Genomic DNA, 13,751 nt, shown 5'->3' on the forward strand with positions numbered 1-13,751 from the left:
CACATCATGCTGATTTAATATTTTAATTGAAACCATGAATATAGTAGAAGAAAAGTATGAATTTCTTTCACACACACAAAAAAAATCAAACAGTAGTGTATAGAATAAATTAAGTAGAAAAATAAAATTTATTAAGTCAAAGTCAATAAAGGCTATTTTAATGGCTTTTAAAGCCATTTTTTTTAAAAGATGAGGTAAATAATACAAATGTCACGATTCAGAAGTCTTTATTCATTATTCAGTTTTCTTTTATTCCCAAAACAACATTATAACATAAATGATTTGAGATTTTATTCTACATTATAGCACGTTTTATAAAAGCCTGGAGAAGGGCACTAACTGTGGTGGTTAGGGTTGTTCACAAGGGGGAGGGCTGGCCCTATGAGAAGCACTTTGATATTGCACTGTTGATGAGAGAGAGAGTGTGCAGAGCGAGAGAGAAACAGAGCGACAGCAGAGTGCTCTGTAAACAGGCTGTCAGAAAAGAAAGTGCAGGGGCATTTTCATCTGCTACAGCCAAAGGAGAGTGTTGCGTACAACACTGAAGGATAATCACGAGAGGGAGAGAGAGAGAGAGCAAGAGCGAGAGAAGGTTTATTAATTCATGCAGGAGGGGAGGGATATTTCTGCTGCTGACTGAGCTGGTTCCAGCACTGCCTGTAGCATTTTGCTTGTGAGCCCATCCATACACTGTGACCGTGACAGCACTCAGATCAGCCAGGATTTGACGCACAGCATCACCTGAACGAGCAGAGGTAGAGTACGATTTGTCCTTCTTTCTCGCACGCACATCTGTTCTCTGCTCGCTCACGTACCGATAAGTGCTGTCTGCCGAGCAAATGACCCTTGTTTTCCTCTCACAGTGTGTTCTCTTATGTCAACACTGCATATCAGGCACCAAAACATGCACGTTTATCTAGCTTTTGAACTTGTGAAGTCGCATTAATTGGTGCGCTTTTTCTTTACTTTTGTTTTCTGTCCTCATCGTCTCACAGGAGATGATTTTAGGTGTTTCCTGTGCTTTGTAGAGTTCACGTGCAGGATGTTGCCTGCTTAGTGCTTTGTTATTGTCTACATTGGCATAGTTTGTCTGTCATGTCAGAGCTGAGTGCAGATAGTGTTTATATTTCACACTCAGCTGAGAGATCAATGCCGCGGGATGATGGTTTCTGTTGAAATGGTAGGGGGGGGGATGCAGCTCGACCATTTGACCAGGTTTGTTTGGCATCTTCTGTGATGCCCTAAAGCGGCCCACAATCTCTATTGTGAGGGAATGTAATCAATTTTGATGTGTGGGATGATTCATTCTCTTCACAAACCTGTGCTGTCATGTGCTTGTGAGATGCTGGTTAATCTCCAATCGGCTCGCTTAATTACGGCTCATCATGTAATCACCAAAGGCACAGGGTCTTCATGTCTCAACAGGATCTGTGGAGCAGGAACAGCGTGAGCTATGTGTTTGAGAGAGCTTTTTCGCTGTTGCTGCTTGAGGACGCAATTCATGTTGTCAGTCTTCATAGAGGGCTGAATATTTGTTGAAGCCGAATGTTTGCAAGTAATTAGCTCTCAATCATTAGAAAAAGACACACAGATAACGAAAAAGAGAAAAGATTGCTTGTGACACTCAACCCAAGGTCAAAAACGGCAGTCAGCCACGGAGCATCTTAATGGAGTCCACAATAAAGGAGAGCCTGAATAAACACTCACTGATCATACTGTTGTCTTTGGCTTGTCTCTCATCGTTACTATGCCGCTCTTGGGTAGATGAATATGTTTCTGTCGGTTGGAGAAGCACAGTGATTTATCCCGGTGTCGTCACTGGAAGCACACGTTAGGAGAGCCACTCGGAGGGTCTGTGTTAGTGCAAACGTTTTCAAAACAAATAGAAAGGAAGCATGTTGTTTTATTTTTTATTGTTGTTTATTTCTATTCTAAATTCTATTTTATCTATTTGTTGTATTTTTTATTTTAAAAAAAAGCCCTCTAACACTTGCACTCTCTATTTGTTTTCTAACTGCTTGTTTTCTTTAAAAAAAAAGGCCTCTATTACTAGCTTTCTCTATTCTTTTTGTGTTCTATCTACTTGTTTTCTTTTTATTTATTATATAAAAAAAAAACTCTTAACACTAGCGGTCCCTATTCTTTTTCTATTCTATCTATCTGTTTTGTTTTCTTTAAAAAAAAAAAGGCCTCTATTACTAGCTTTCTCTATTCTTTTTTGTGTTCTATCTACTTGTTTTCTTTTTATTTATTATATAAAAAAAACTCTTAACACTAGCGGTCCCTATTCTTTTTCTATTCTATCTACTTGTTTTCTTTTTATTATATATTAAAAAAAACACCTTGCTACGTGAACTGTGTTAAGCTAACCGAGACTTGTCATAGCACTTGCGTATTATTGCTCTTTTGTTGGTTTTGATTGCTTCTATTGTCCTCATTTATAATTCTCTTTAGATAAAAGCGTCTGCTAAATGACTAAATGTAGATGTAATTTTAAAAATACAATAGTGCTGTGGTTTTATGTACCTTAGTGTATTTCCTCTTCCTGTTTCCACATTATGATCAACTACTGTACTGTCATTCCAACAGTAAGTAATAATAGTAATAAATGGGTAACACTTTAGTATAGGGACCAATTGAAGAGTTCAGATGCAAAAGCCTCTAAGTGCTGTCAGAAATTTTCATCTAAAATGAGCATTTTTATCAGGCTCCTATGTTTAGGTTCAGTAATTTTTACTCTAATGGCAATGTATAGGTAATTTTATATGCAATTAAAGTGAAATAACTGAACATAAATATAGGAGAGTGATTAAAATTCAGTAATTTTTACTCTATCTAATGGCAATAGGTAATTTTATATGCAATTAAAGTGAAATAACTGAACATAAATATAGGAGAGTGATTAAAAATGCTCATTTTAGAAGAAAATTTCAGATGGCTCTTAGAGGCTTTTGCATCTGAACTCTTCAATTCTCACTATTAACTAGTTGCTTATTAGCATGCCTTTATTAACATATTGACTGTTTATTAGTACTTATAAAGCACATATTCTGCATGACCATATTCTACATCCCTAATCTTACCCAATGCCTAAATTTAACAACTACCTTAATAACTATTAATGCAGCAAATTAGGAGCTTATTGAGGCAAAAGTCATAGTTAATGGTTTGTTAATAGTGAGAACTGGACCTTAAAATAAACTGTGCCCAATAAATGTAACACATTTAGTGTGAATATAATTATATATTTTTCTATAAATATTTTTTAGATTATTTATCATATTTTATTTTCATTTTACGTTTTTCCTATGCTATTTAAGTTGTAATAATAATAATAATAATATGAAGAATTACATAATATTAATTATACACAATATTAGCTACATAATATAAATTACATTTATTTTAGGGTGCTCCGATCAGGATTTTTGAGGGGGATCACCGATCACCGATCATAGAAAGCAGTATCTGCCGATACCGATCACCGATACCGATCTTTTTAAAGCCTTCTTTTTATCATGTAGAATTATTTATAGTGATGATCCAATCAATATTTTTTAGACATTTATTCAGGGCCTGAATTTCATTTTTGAACTTAAGCGGTGCAGAAGCAGCACTGACTGTGCTTTCACACAGGAGTCTGCAACTGATCCGTGGCAGTTTACTACAAACACAACATTTATCCATTATTTTGATTTCAAATTCAAACATTGTTACTTAAAATGCCTTTTCTGCATTGCGATTCTTTTTTTACACAGTACAGTAATACAATCTATCATAGACGTGTTAAACGCAATAAATATAAGAAACACATTATTAAATGCTTTTTACTTTTGCATTTACTTCTAGATTTATATATTTAGTTGCTCAAGCAATTGGCAAAACATTTAAACTACTTTTCTTACATTATCACAAACATTCTAAATTAAAACTTACCATTGACAGAAACAGTCAGCACTACTGCCTTTCTTTCGCATTAAATATTTATTACAAGCAATCCTGCGTTCATAAAACACTTTATTTTCCTACCTCCACGAGTGCCATCTATTATTGGCTTGTTTATCTAAAAGTGCTCTTTTCCTTTAATTCTAGCCAAAAAACCATAGCCTATGTTTTGACTGTGAAACACAATAGACTTTAAATATATGCATTTATGGTGTAATTACTACATTTTCGTGTAAATCCATGTTCATATTTACCGCAAACAATGCGCTGTTACTTTAATTCAGCGCTTGCATCGCTGCAACAATCTCTGCATGGCTGCAGACGCACCGCTCGTGGAACGCACTGCCAGACCGCAACCACATGCAGTCTGTGAACGCTTTAATCCGTTAACATGAGCGCGGATAAAATACGCACCGCATACGTAGTGCAAACGGAGTAATGTGAACCTGGCGTTATGTGTGCGCGCTGCGAGTGGGCATGAGTGCACAGTCTCCAGGAGAGCGCGCGAGCGCTGAATCGTTTAAACACTGGCAAGAAATAAAAAGAAATGCAATTTATAAACTTTAGTGATGATGTGACACTGCCTCGATTGTGCAATTGTAAATTCCTGTGTCAACTGTGCAGCGTGCAGCTTGCTTATAGTGCAACGCGATGTGTGGTGATTTGAAGCCATTTGTGTATTTTGTGAGCGAAAGAGAGAGCGCACGCGCAAGTGGTGATTCACTCACGCTGTTTGTGAAATTACGTCTCATACGAGGTTTTCAAATTACTTTATAAGTTATTTAATGAAGAAATATGGACGTGATGTGATTTAAAGCCATTTGCGCATTTTGAGAAAGAGAGAGAGCGCGCGGTGATGCACTCATGCTGTTTGTGAAATTACGTCTCACATAAGGTTTTCAAATTACTTCATAAGTAATTTAATGAAGAAATATGAATTGTACCTCACCTTAAGCATTATCATTATTTTACCCACGCCGGACAGAGACTGAGACGGTGCCGCTGCATGTCATGCCAATCCTCTGATAGCAGGCGCGTCATCAGCTTGAGATCAGTTTTTTGAGATCGGCCTTTTTAGAGACCGCCGATCAATCATCCCAAAGCGATTATCGGCCGATAGTGACCGGTAGCCGATCAATCGGAGCACCCCTAATTTATTTCATATAATACTTATACATTATTATTGCATTAAATATAATTTTTAAAAAAATTTCTGAATTCATAAATATATAGTATTGTTTGAAATATATTTATTTTAAAAATCTATTTAATGTGATATTATCTAAAAAGGCAAATTTAGCTCTTTTCCACCTTTGCTCTGCCACTTTGTTAGCGCTCTGTTGTTGATGTTCAGTTACATTAACAGACATTCAGACCGGATTGAAGGGCAGAAGGTTTCCCTTTAGCTGGGAATCAGAGCAGGTCTTGCCTGGCTTTTCCATGTCATTGCATTGCAATTTCGAACCAAACCCTCCTGTTGCCATGACATCCAACCCCTCTGTAAATACTCCCAGGATTTTTTGAGCATGTAGGCCCCAGGAGAAGAGCGAAAGAGAGAGAGAGAGAGAGAGAGAGAGGAAAAGATTGCTCATGTTTTTTCAGCTCAGAGAGTCACTTAAGGAATGGTAAAAGGCTAAATTTATTCTCTACTCTGTTATACTACTTTACGGCATGTATGAGTTAAAAAAATGATACAATTTTTCAAATAAAAAGTGTTTTTTCCCCCTGGAATTATGTGTTATGTCTGCATGTGTATTTATGATAGTAGCATTGCTTAATTTCAGCAGTGCTCTTTCCCTGTGCTGTTTCACCATCCATTACATTGTTTTGGACCATTAAGGATATTACGCTAAATCACAGTTTAGTCACACACTTTACTAATGTATAAGTGGTAAATGCAGCTGTAAGTAATTACAGTTGTGAACATCATAAAGATCGCTTTGTGGTTGCTTGCACTTAGAGAGTCATCGAGTTTTGTTTGACGTGAGAAAAGAAAACTCTAAAAGGCATGTCATGTAAATGCATCAGCGTCATCAGCTTGAGATCAGTTTTTTGAGATCGGCCTTTTTAGAGACCGCCGATCAATCATCCCAAAGCGATTATCGGCCGATAGTGACCGGTAGCCGATCAATCGGAGCACCCCTAATTTATTTCATATAATACTTATACATTATTATTGCATTAAATATAATTTTTAAAAAAATTTCTGAATTCATAAATATATAGTATTGTTTGAAATATATTTATTTTAAAAATCTATTTAATGTGATATTATCTAAAAAGGCAAATTTAGCTCTTTTCCACCTTTGCTCTGCCACTTTGTTAGCGCTCTGTTGTTGATGTTCAGTTACATTAACAGACATTCAGACCGGATTGAAGGGCAGAAGGTTTCCCTTTAGCTGGGAATCAGAGCAGGTCTTGCCTGGCTTTTCCATGTCATTGCATTGCAATTTCGAACCAAACCCTCCTGTTGCCATGACATCCAACCCCTCTGTAAATACTCCCAGGATTTTTTGAGCATGTAGGCCCCAGGAGAAGAGCGAAAGAGAGAGAGAGAGAGAGAGAGAGAGGAAAAGATTGCTCATGTTTTTTCAGCTCAGAGAGTCACTTAAGGAATGGTAAAAGGCTAAATTTATTCTCTACTCTGTTATACTACTTTACGGCATGTATGAGTTAAAAAAATGATACAATTTTTCAAATAAAAAGTGTTTTTTCCCCCTGGAATTATGTGTTATGTCTGCATGTGTATTTATGATAGTAGCATTGCTTAATTTCAGCAGTGCTCTTTCCCTGTGCTGTTTCACCATCCATTACATTGTTTTGGACCATTAAGGATATTACGCTAAATCACAGTTTAGTCACACACTTTACTAATGTATAAGTGGTAAATGCAGCTGTAAGTAATTACAGTTGTGAACATCCCATTAAGGAACGCTAAATCACAGTTTAGTCACACACTTTACTAATGTATAAGTGGTAAATGCAGCTGTAAGTAATTACAGTTGTGAACATCATAAAGATCGCTTTGTGGTTGCTTGCACTTAGAGAGTCATCGAGTTTTGTTTGACGTGAGAAAAGAAAACTCTAAAAGGCATGTCATGTAAATGCATCAGATAGGTCTAACAGCCATGGAGTGAGCACAGTGTTGTCTTCAAAGATGCTGGTTAAACACTCCCGTCTCCTCTTTAGGCCTGGACATGCTACGCTGATTCTGCTTCTGTGAAATCAATAGGAAAAAATTTATCTTTACCCAGACAGCAGTACCCACACAGACCCAGAAGAAGATCCATACCTAAATGCCCTCAGTGCATCCATCAATCAGATGACGTTTCTGCTCAACTTGCATGTTTGGCTGTTTCTTCTCTTTCTGATTTGTTCCACTGTTCATTCTGAGGCCATAAATTTAAAACAAAGCTGCACCATGGGTTTGTGGGGCCCTAGACGAGATTATGAAAATGGACCCTACTGGTGTACAAAGATATTCAAATGACTGTTTTCTTTTTAAGGGTAAATTTTTAGGGTAAAATGTATATGAATTTTAGGTAAAGTGTATATTTTAGGCCCTGCAACTGGTCCATTGTTGCTATCGTAAACTAAATCTAGAAAAATAGTTTTCAATTATGTATTTAAAGGGGTCATATGATGCTGCTAAAAAGAACATTATTTTGTGTATTTGGTGTAATGAAATGTGTTTATGCGGTTTAAGGTTAAAAAAACACATTATTTTCCACATACTGTACATTATTGTTTCTCCTCTATGCCCCGCCTTTCTGAAACGCGTCGATTTTTACAAAACTCATCGGTCTGAAAAAGCGAGGTATGCTGTGATTGGCCAGCTATCCAATGCGTTATGATTGGCCGAATACTTTAGTCTTTGCAACTTTACAGATCTTCTTTATGCACCAAGAGCTTGTAACACTCCAAAGAGAAAGGAAAAATTGAAATCGCATCATATGACCCCTTTAAATATTTAAATTAAATATAAATATTAAATAAATATTAGAAAGACTTGACCTGCCAGCTAACTGAAATTATGTAAGTTTGAAGTGAAGTTGAAGTACTAAAATTACTAAAACTGAAACTGAAATAAAAATGAATTAAAGCTTAATATAAATATTTAAAAAAAATAATAATGAAATTGACAAAAGCGCATAAAAACTGAAAATACAAAAATAAAAGTTAATTCAAAATATTCATAAATATTATAGCAGTAAATAAATAATCCTAAATAACAGTTTCCCACCACCAGCTTTTGCAGATCACTTTGGTTACGTTTTTGTGACACATTAATTTAAATAAAAATACTGTATTTTCTTAATTAGTCATTTGTCATAGAAACGGATGTGTAAGAATTAGATAAGATGTTCTTAAAATAGTTATGAGTATACTTTAAGTATTTTATGAATTTAAAATAATGTATTATAACTATGTAGAGAGAATTGAAGCATTATGATTCCCTAAATTAATATGGATATATTGGGCATCACAGGACTGATTATAAAATGACTGTTAAGTGTGTGGTATTGACTATTACAAACTAGATTGTTTCAAAGCAAAATGCATGTTTATGTTGTTAATTAAACTTATTGCAAATTATCATAGGTTCATAATACATTTTCTGTTTTGTACTGCCTTCAGCACGCTACACACAACAAAAAAAGGCTCAGTGTCGTAACTCTGCTTACACCTCCGGTTCTCTCACACACACAGTGTGAATATTGTAACCTGTTAGTATGAGGGGTGAAATAAATAGGCTATACACTGCTTGAAACAGAAAAACAAAAAAAATATGTTTTTGTAAGCACAGATATTATTAAGTTGACCGTCCACAACCACGCATAAATAGACTCATGTTGCAATTTGTCTCTTTTTTTTTTTTTTTCTTATTTTTGACTGAGGATGTCATGAGAGAGGCCCATTTCTGTCAGTGAAATTGGCCTATCAGGTCTCCTCCAGCCTCTTCCCTACAGTTTGATAATGTGATATCTTTAGCTGCCACTCTCATCCACTTTGTCAGAGCTCTTTCTGCCGACTACACGCCAGACCGCAGAGACTATCTGTGGAGAAGTTGAGACAAAAATATTACACAATACCTTATCATACTTCAAACTGTGACAAGTAGCTGCCTGTGGATTAGCAAAACTGCCTGATGACTGGTGACGGGTGCACATGGCAGCGCTGCTGTTGGCTCTGACTGGACTGCGACCCCTGCGACCCAGCCATGCCGTTTAATTCTATAATGTTGATGAAAGTTGGGATTTTGGTATATCTGTGCCCCTCACTAACCTCCCATTCCCAGCTGTTTGGCCTGCCACTTTCATTCTCAGTCTCATTCTCCTGCGTATCAGCTCTCTGTGTGAGCCTGTCCGCTGTCCCGCTGGAGGCGGGTGATGTTACTGCCATGACTGGACAGCAGTGCACCTCTCCCTCTCCCTCTTTATCCCTTTCAGAATTAGTGTCCTAATTTGGTTGTGTTCTTCCACACTGTGGTTCAGGAGACTAGTGCAGTGGTCATATTCAGATGACGAATACAAAATCTTCTGATTGAATTGTAGGCAATAAATTTTTTTAAAATGTTGCATTTATTAAATGTTGCATTAATTTATTCTGTGCTCTGTGCACTTGCGTTAATAGTAAGTAATACCTGAAAAACCTGCAGTACCTAGATTTAGATATTGTCTCAAATAATTGAGCCTATTCAAGTGGTAATGAATTGCACTGTGCCATATTTTATTAGTTATGAAATGCACACTACCATTCAAAAGTTTCAGGTCAGTTTTTTTTTTTAAAAGAAAATACTATTTTTATTTGGCAAGGATGCATCAGATTCATCTAAGGTTGTTACACTAGATTATTATTATTATTTTTTTTAACTTTCTTACTTTTTTCATCATAGAATCCTTAAAGTGTATCATGGTTTCCACAAAAAAACACAACAATACATATATTCCACAAAAATGACCGTTGTAATAAGATAAGCACCAAATCAGTATATTAGAATGATTTCTGAAGGATTATGTGACACTGAAGACTGGAGTAATGACTTTTGAAAATTCAGCTTTGCCGTCACTGGAATATACAGTATTCCATTTTAAATATTCACATATAAAATAATTATTTTAAAATGAAATAATATTTCACAATATTATTGTTTTTACTGTATTTTTGTGTTTTTTATTTATGTGTGTGTGTGTATAGAAATAATAGGGCTGAAATGCTAGCTTTTATTTCAATATAATTTGGTTAATAAAAATATCTGTATCTATTACAGACAAGTTAGAAATTTCCTGTGAAATGTTGCCAGACTCCTTAGGCAAATTCTAAGGGCTGTGAAAATGGCCAGGTCTAGATACTTTTCAGATATTATTGAGAATAATCGTCAAAATCCGAAAGTCCTTTTCTCAACAATTGATTCATTCTTGAATCCTAGATTGGAGGTGCCCGGAGATATGCCTATTGGTTTATGTGAAAGTCTTTTAGATTTTTTGTTGGCCGTATATCAGACATCCGAAAGAATATACAACAGTGTTCATATATGCCTATGGATATACATGTAACTCATGCTGTGTTGTCTGATTTTGAGCCCATTTCTTTATCCATGCTTTTAGACATTGTACTCAAGCTTAAGTCGACATTCTCTCCTCAAGATATTGTTCCAACAAAGCTACTAAAGCAAGTTATTGAGTTGATTGGTCCATTTGTATTATCAATAATTAATAAGAGTTTACTTTCTGGAATTGTTCCAACTTACTGTAAACATGCCGTAGTGCAGCCTTTATTGAAGAAATCAAACCTGAATAAGAGTGTGTTGTGCAACTATAGATCAGTTTCAAAGCTTCCTTTTTTAGCAAAGATTTTGGAGAAAACTGTTTTTAATCAGCTTGAGTCCTTCCTTACTGATAATGCTATAGGTGAAGTCTTTCAGTCGGGGTTTAAAAAACAACATAGTACAGAATCTGCATTATTGAGAGTTTTAAATTAAATTTTTATGGCAACTGACTCTGGTGACGTGACTCTACTTTTGCTTTTAGATCTTACAGCGGCGTTTGATACAATCAACCATCAGATTCTGATCTCACATTTAGAAACTTGTGTAGGTATTCGTGGAAACGCCTTGAATTGGATTAAGTCTTATCTTCAAAACAGAAGTTTCTCTGTTCAGATGGGAGAATGTATGTCGACCTCAGCGCCTTTATCTTGTGGTATTCCACAAGGATCTGTTTTAGCACCAGTCTTTTTTTCACTGTATATGCTCCCATTAGGTCAGATCTTGAGTAAATATGGTGTTTCTTTTCACTGTTATGCAGACGACCCCCAGTTGTATCTACCTCTAATGCCAACTGCCTCTATCGCTGTAGAAAGTCTGGTGGAATGTTTTGGCGAGATTAAGGTGTAGATGTCTGCTAATTTGCTATGTTTAAATAAATCAAAAACCGAATTGATTTTATTTGGCCCTTCTGAATCTGTTGACACATCCAAAATTGATTTGGGTACACTATCCCCTTTTCGGACACATTAAGTAAAAAACTTAGGTATAGTTTGTGATAGTGCACTGAAATTTGATAAATAAATGAAGTTGTCAAAATTAGTTTTTTTTTTCAATTGAGACTAATCTCTAAAATTAAGCCTTTTTTATCTCAGAAGGACCTGGAAAAGGTTATCCATGCTTTTATTTTCTCAAGATTAGACTATTGTAACACACTGTATTATGGTGTTCAATACAAAAGTTTGGACAGACTACAGCTGGTCCAAAATGCGGCCGCAAGACTTTTGACAGGTACTCTGAAAAATGAGCATATCACTCATGTATTAAGAGAGCTACACTGGCTGCCGGTTTCTTATAGGATTAATTTAAAGATATTATTATTTGTTTTTAAAGCCTTATATGGTACAGCTACATCATGTATAGCTGATCTGATCCAGGTGAAGAAACCAAAGAGAATGTTTAGTTCTGAGTCATTGAATCTCTTAGTGGTCCCGCGGACGTACCGGAAAACGACAGGAGACTGGCCGCTGCTCCTAGGCTGTGGATTGGTCTACCTCAATATATCTGGCAGTGCTCCACTCTTAGAGAGTTTAAACATTTAAAAAAAAAATTTTACTGTGGCGTTTGAGCATACATGAATGTGGTGTTAGTGGTGAAACTGGTTTTTACCTATTGCCTCACTGAATCTGAGGTTTAATTTGTGTTTGTGTGCTGTTATGATATAGAATTTGAAAGTGATTTTATTGTTATTCTGCATTGTCTCATGTACAGCACTGTGGTCAACATTTGTTGTATTAATATGCGCTTTATAAATAAAGTGAACATTGAACATATTCATATTAAATGTTTACACATATGTATATGAGTGACACAAATGCCATCTGCTTTGTAGAATGAGCCATAAAGGGACTAAATATTTTCAGATGCCAAAAATATGTTTAGGGTTTGTTTGGGTTAGTCCATAGTAGCAGTTTAGTTTAAGCACAATAGAAGTCAAAGGGAGGTCTTCACTATGATGTGAAACAAATGTGCGTGAGTGTGTGTGTGTGTGTGTGTGTGTGTGTGTGTGTGTGAAACAAACACAGCTGCAGACAGTTACTCGCTGGCGAATTGATCATGAGTGACTCTTCATTACACAGCAAAACACAGTTGGCTGACTAGCCAGCTAGCCATGTGGAACTAGCTAGCTAACACCAGATTTAATCGGTATCCACTGTGTATATGAAAAAAAAGAATAAAACTGTTGTTGTTTCCATAATTATTAGATGTCCATCTATGTTCTTAGGCGCAGTACCACAGATTAGAACATCTCTTACTGTAATGTTGTTTAGGAATGGCTCGTGGAAAAGCATGTCACAGTTAAAGTGTCAAGTGTGCACTGAGAGGCTTGCAGATCTGGATAATTTCACATAATATTGCAGCTGTACTTTGCTTTGAGTTCTTTACTATTGCGTACATTTCTACATAAGCATCTCACTAAAATTCCACTAATGTGAGATGTAAATTTGTCAGTGGAATACGACTGCTTTTGGACATTGTGTGAGTGTATTTTGCGTATGGTTACTGTATATTTATGACTTAGTTATTATAGACACCAATGAATTAAAACACAAAGTCACTTAAATAACTAATTATATATTATCCAGTGATGTTTACACCACAGGTGTCTGATTCAGATGATTCGGGCTGCTGATGAGCAAGACTTTCCTGAAATATATTTTTGGAACTGAATATATGATTAGCTCACAGTTTAATTGTTGTTAAAACATTTCATGTTCAGTGGGAGGAAGGTCGTGACAGGACTTGAAGACGGTGAGTGCAAGTGGATTTTTATTGCTAATTACCATTAATAATTTCCTATGGTACTTTACTGAATAGTGCAAATATGATTAATAAGGTTATTGGAAACTCTCATACTGTAGCCCCGTCAACAGCTCAACCGAAAATCGCTGAGGCCACTGAGATTTTTGGTTTATCTGTAAACCACTTTTAGATCCCTGAAGTTCCTTTCCGTCGTGGGCAGTGCAGGAGTCCATCACATCTCACGTCACACTGAAACTGTTATGTTGCACCCACATTACAAAAGCACAGTGCAAATCATTCACATATTCCCCAAGTCTGATGCAAACTCTTTTACTTATTACATAGAGAAAGTATCAGTGTGTTACATAGAAACACTTAAATAATGGATCTGAGAAAGGGTAAAATAAGGAGGTACATGTAACAGGATGGTCACATAAATTCTACATGAAAAGGAGATGCGTCATGGACCGAGCTGGTATAGTTTGGAGGAAAGTGGGGGAGGAAGAGAGAGAAATGA

The 13,751-nt window shown here is 36.1% G+C and overlaps 1 protein-coding gene across 2 annotated transcripts in view; it reads left to right on the forward strand.

Annotated features, from left to right (window-relative positions):
- The first annotated feature begins 477 nt into the window (after nucleotides 1-477).
- The window catches only part of dgkg (diacylglycerol kinase, gamma), a 131,161-nt gene continuing 117,887 nt past the window's right edge, over nucleotides 478-13,751 (forward strand). For both annotated transcript variants that reach the window (XM_016532382.1, XM_016532383.1), the window contains exon 1: nucleotides 478-755. The gene's annotated coding sequence lies outside the window, so the exon portion shown is untranslated. The remainder of the gene's footprint in view (nucleotides 756-13,751) is intronic.

Source organism: Sinocyclocheilus rhinocerous, unplaced genomic scaffold (assembly GCF_001515625.1).
Source record: "Sinocyclocheilus rhinocerous isolate Xijiao unplaced genomic scaffold, SAMN03320098_v1.1 scaffold755, whole genome shotgun sequence".
NCBI lineage: Eukaryota > Metazoa > Chordata > Actinopteri > Cypriniformes > Cyprinidae > Sinocyclocheilus > Sinocyclocheilus rhinocerous.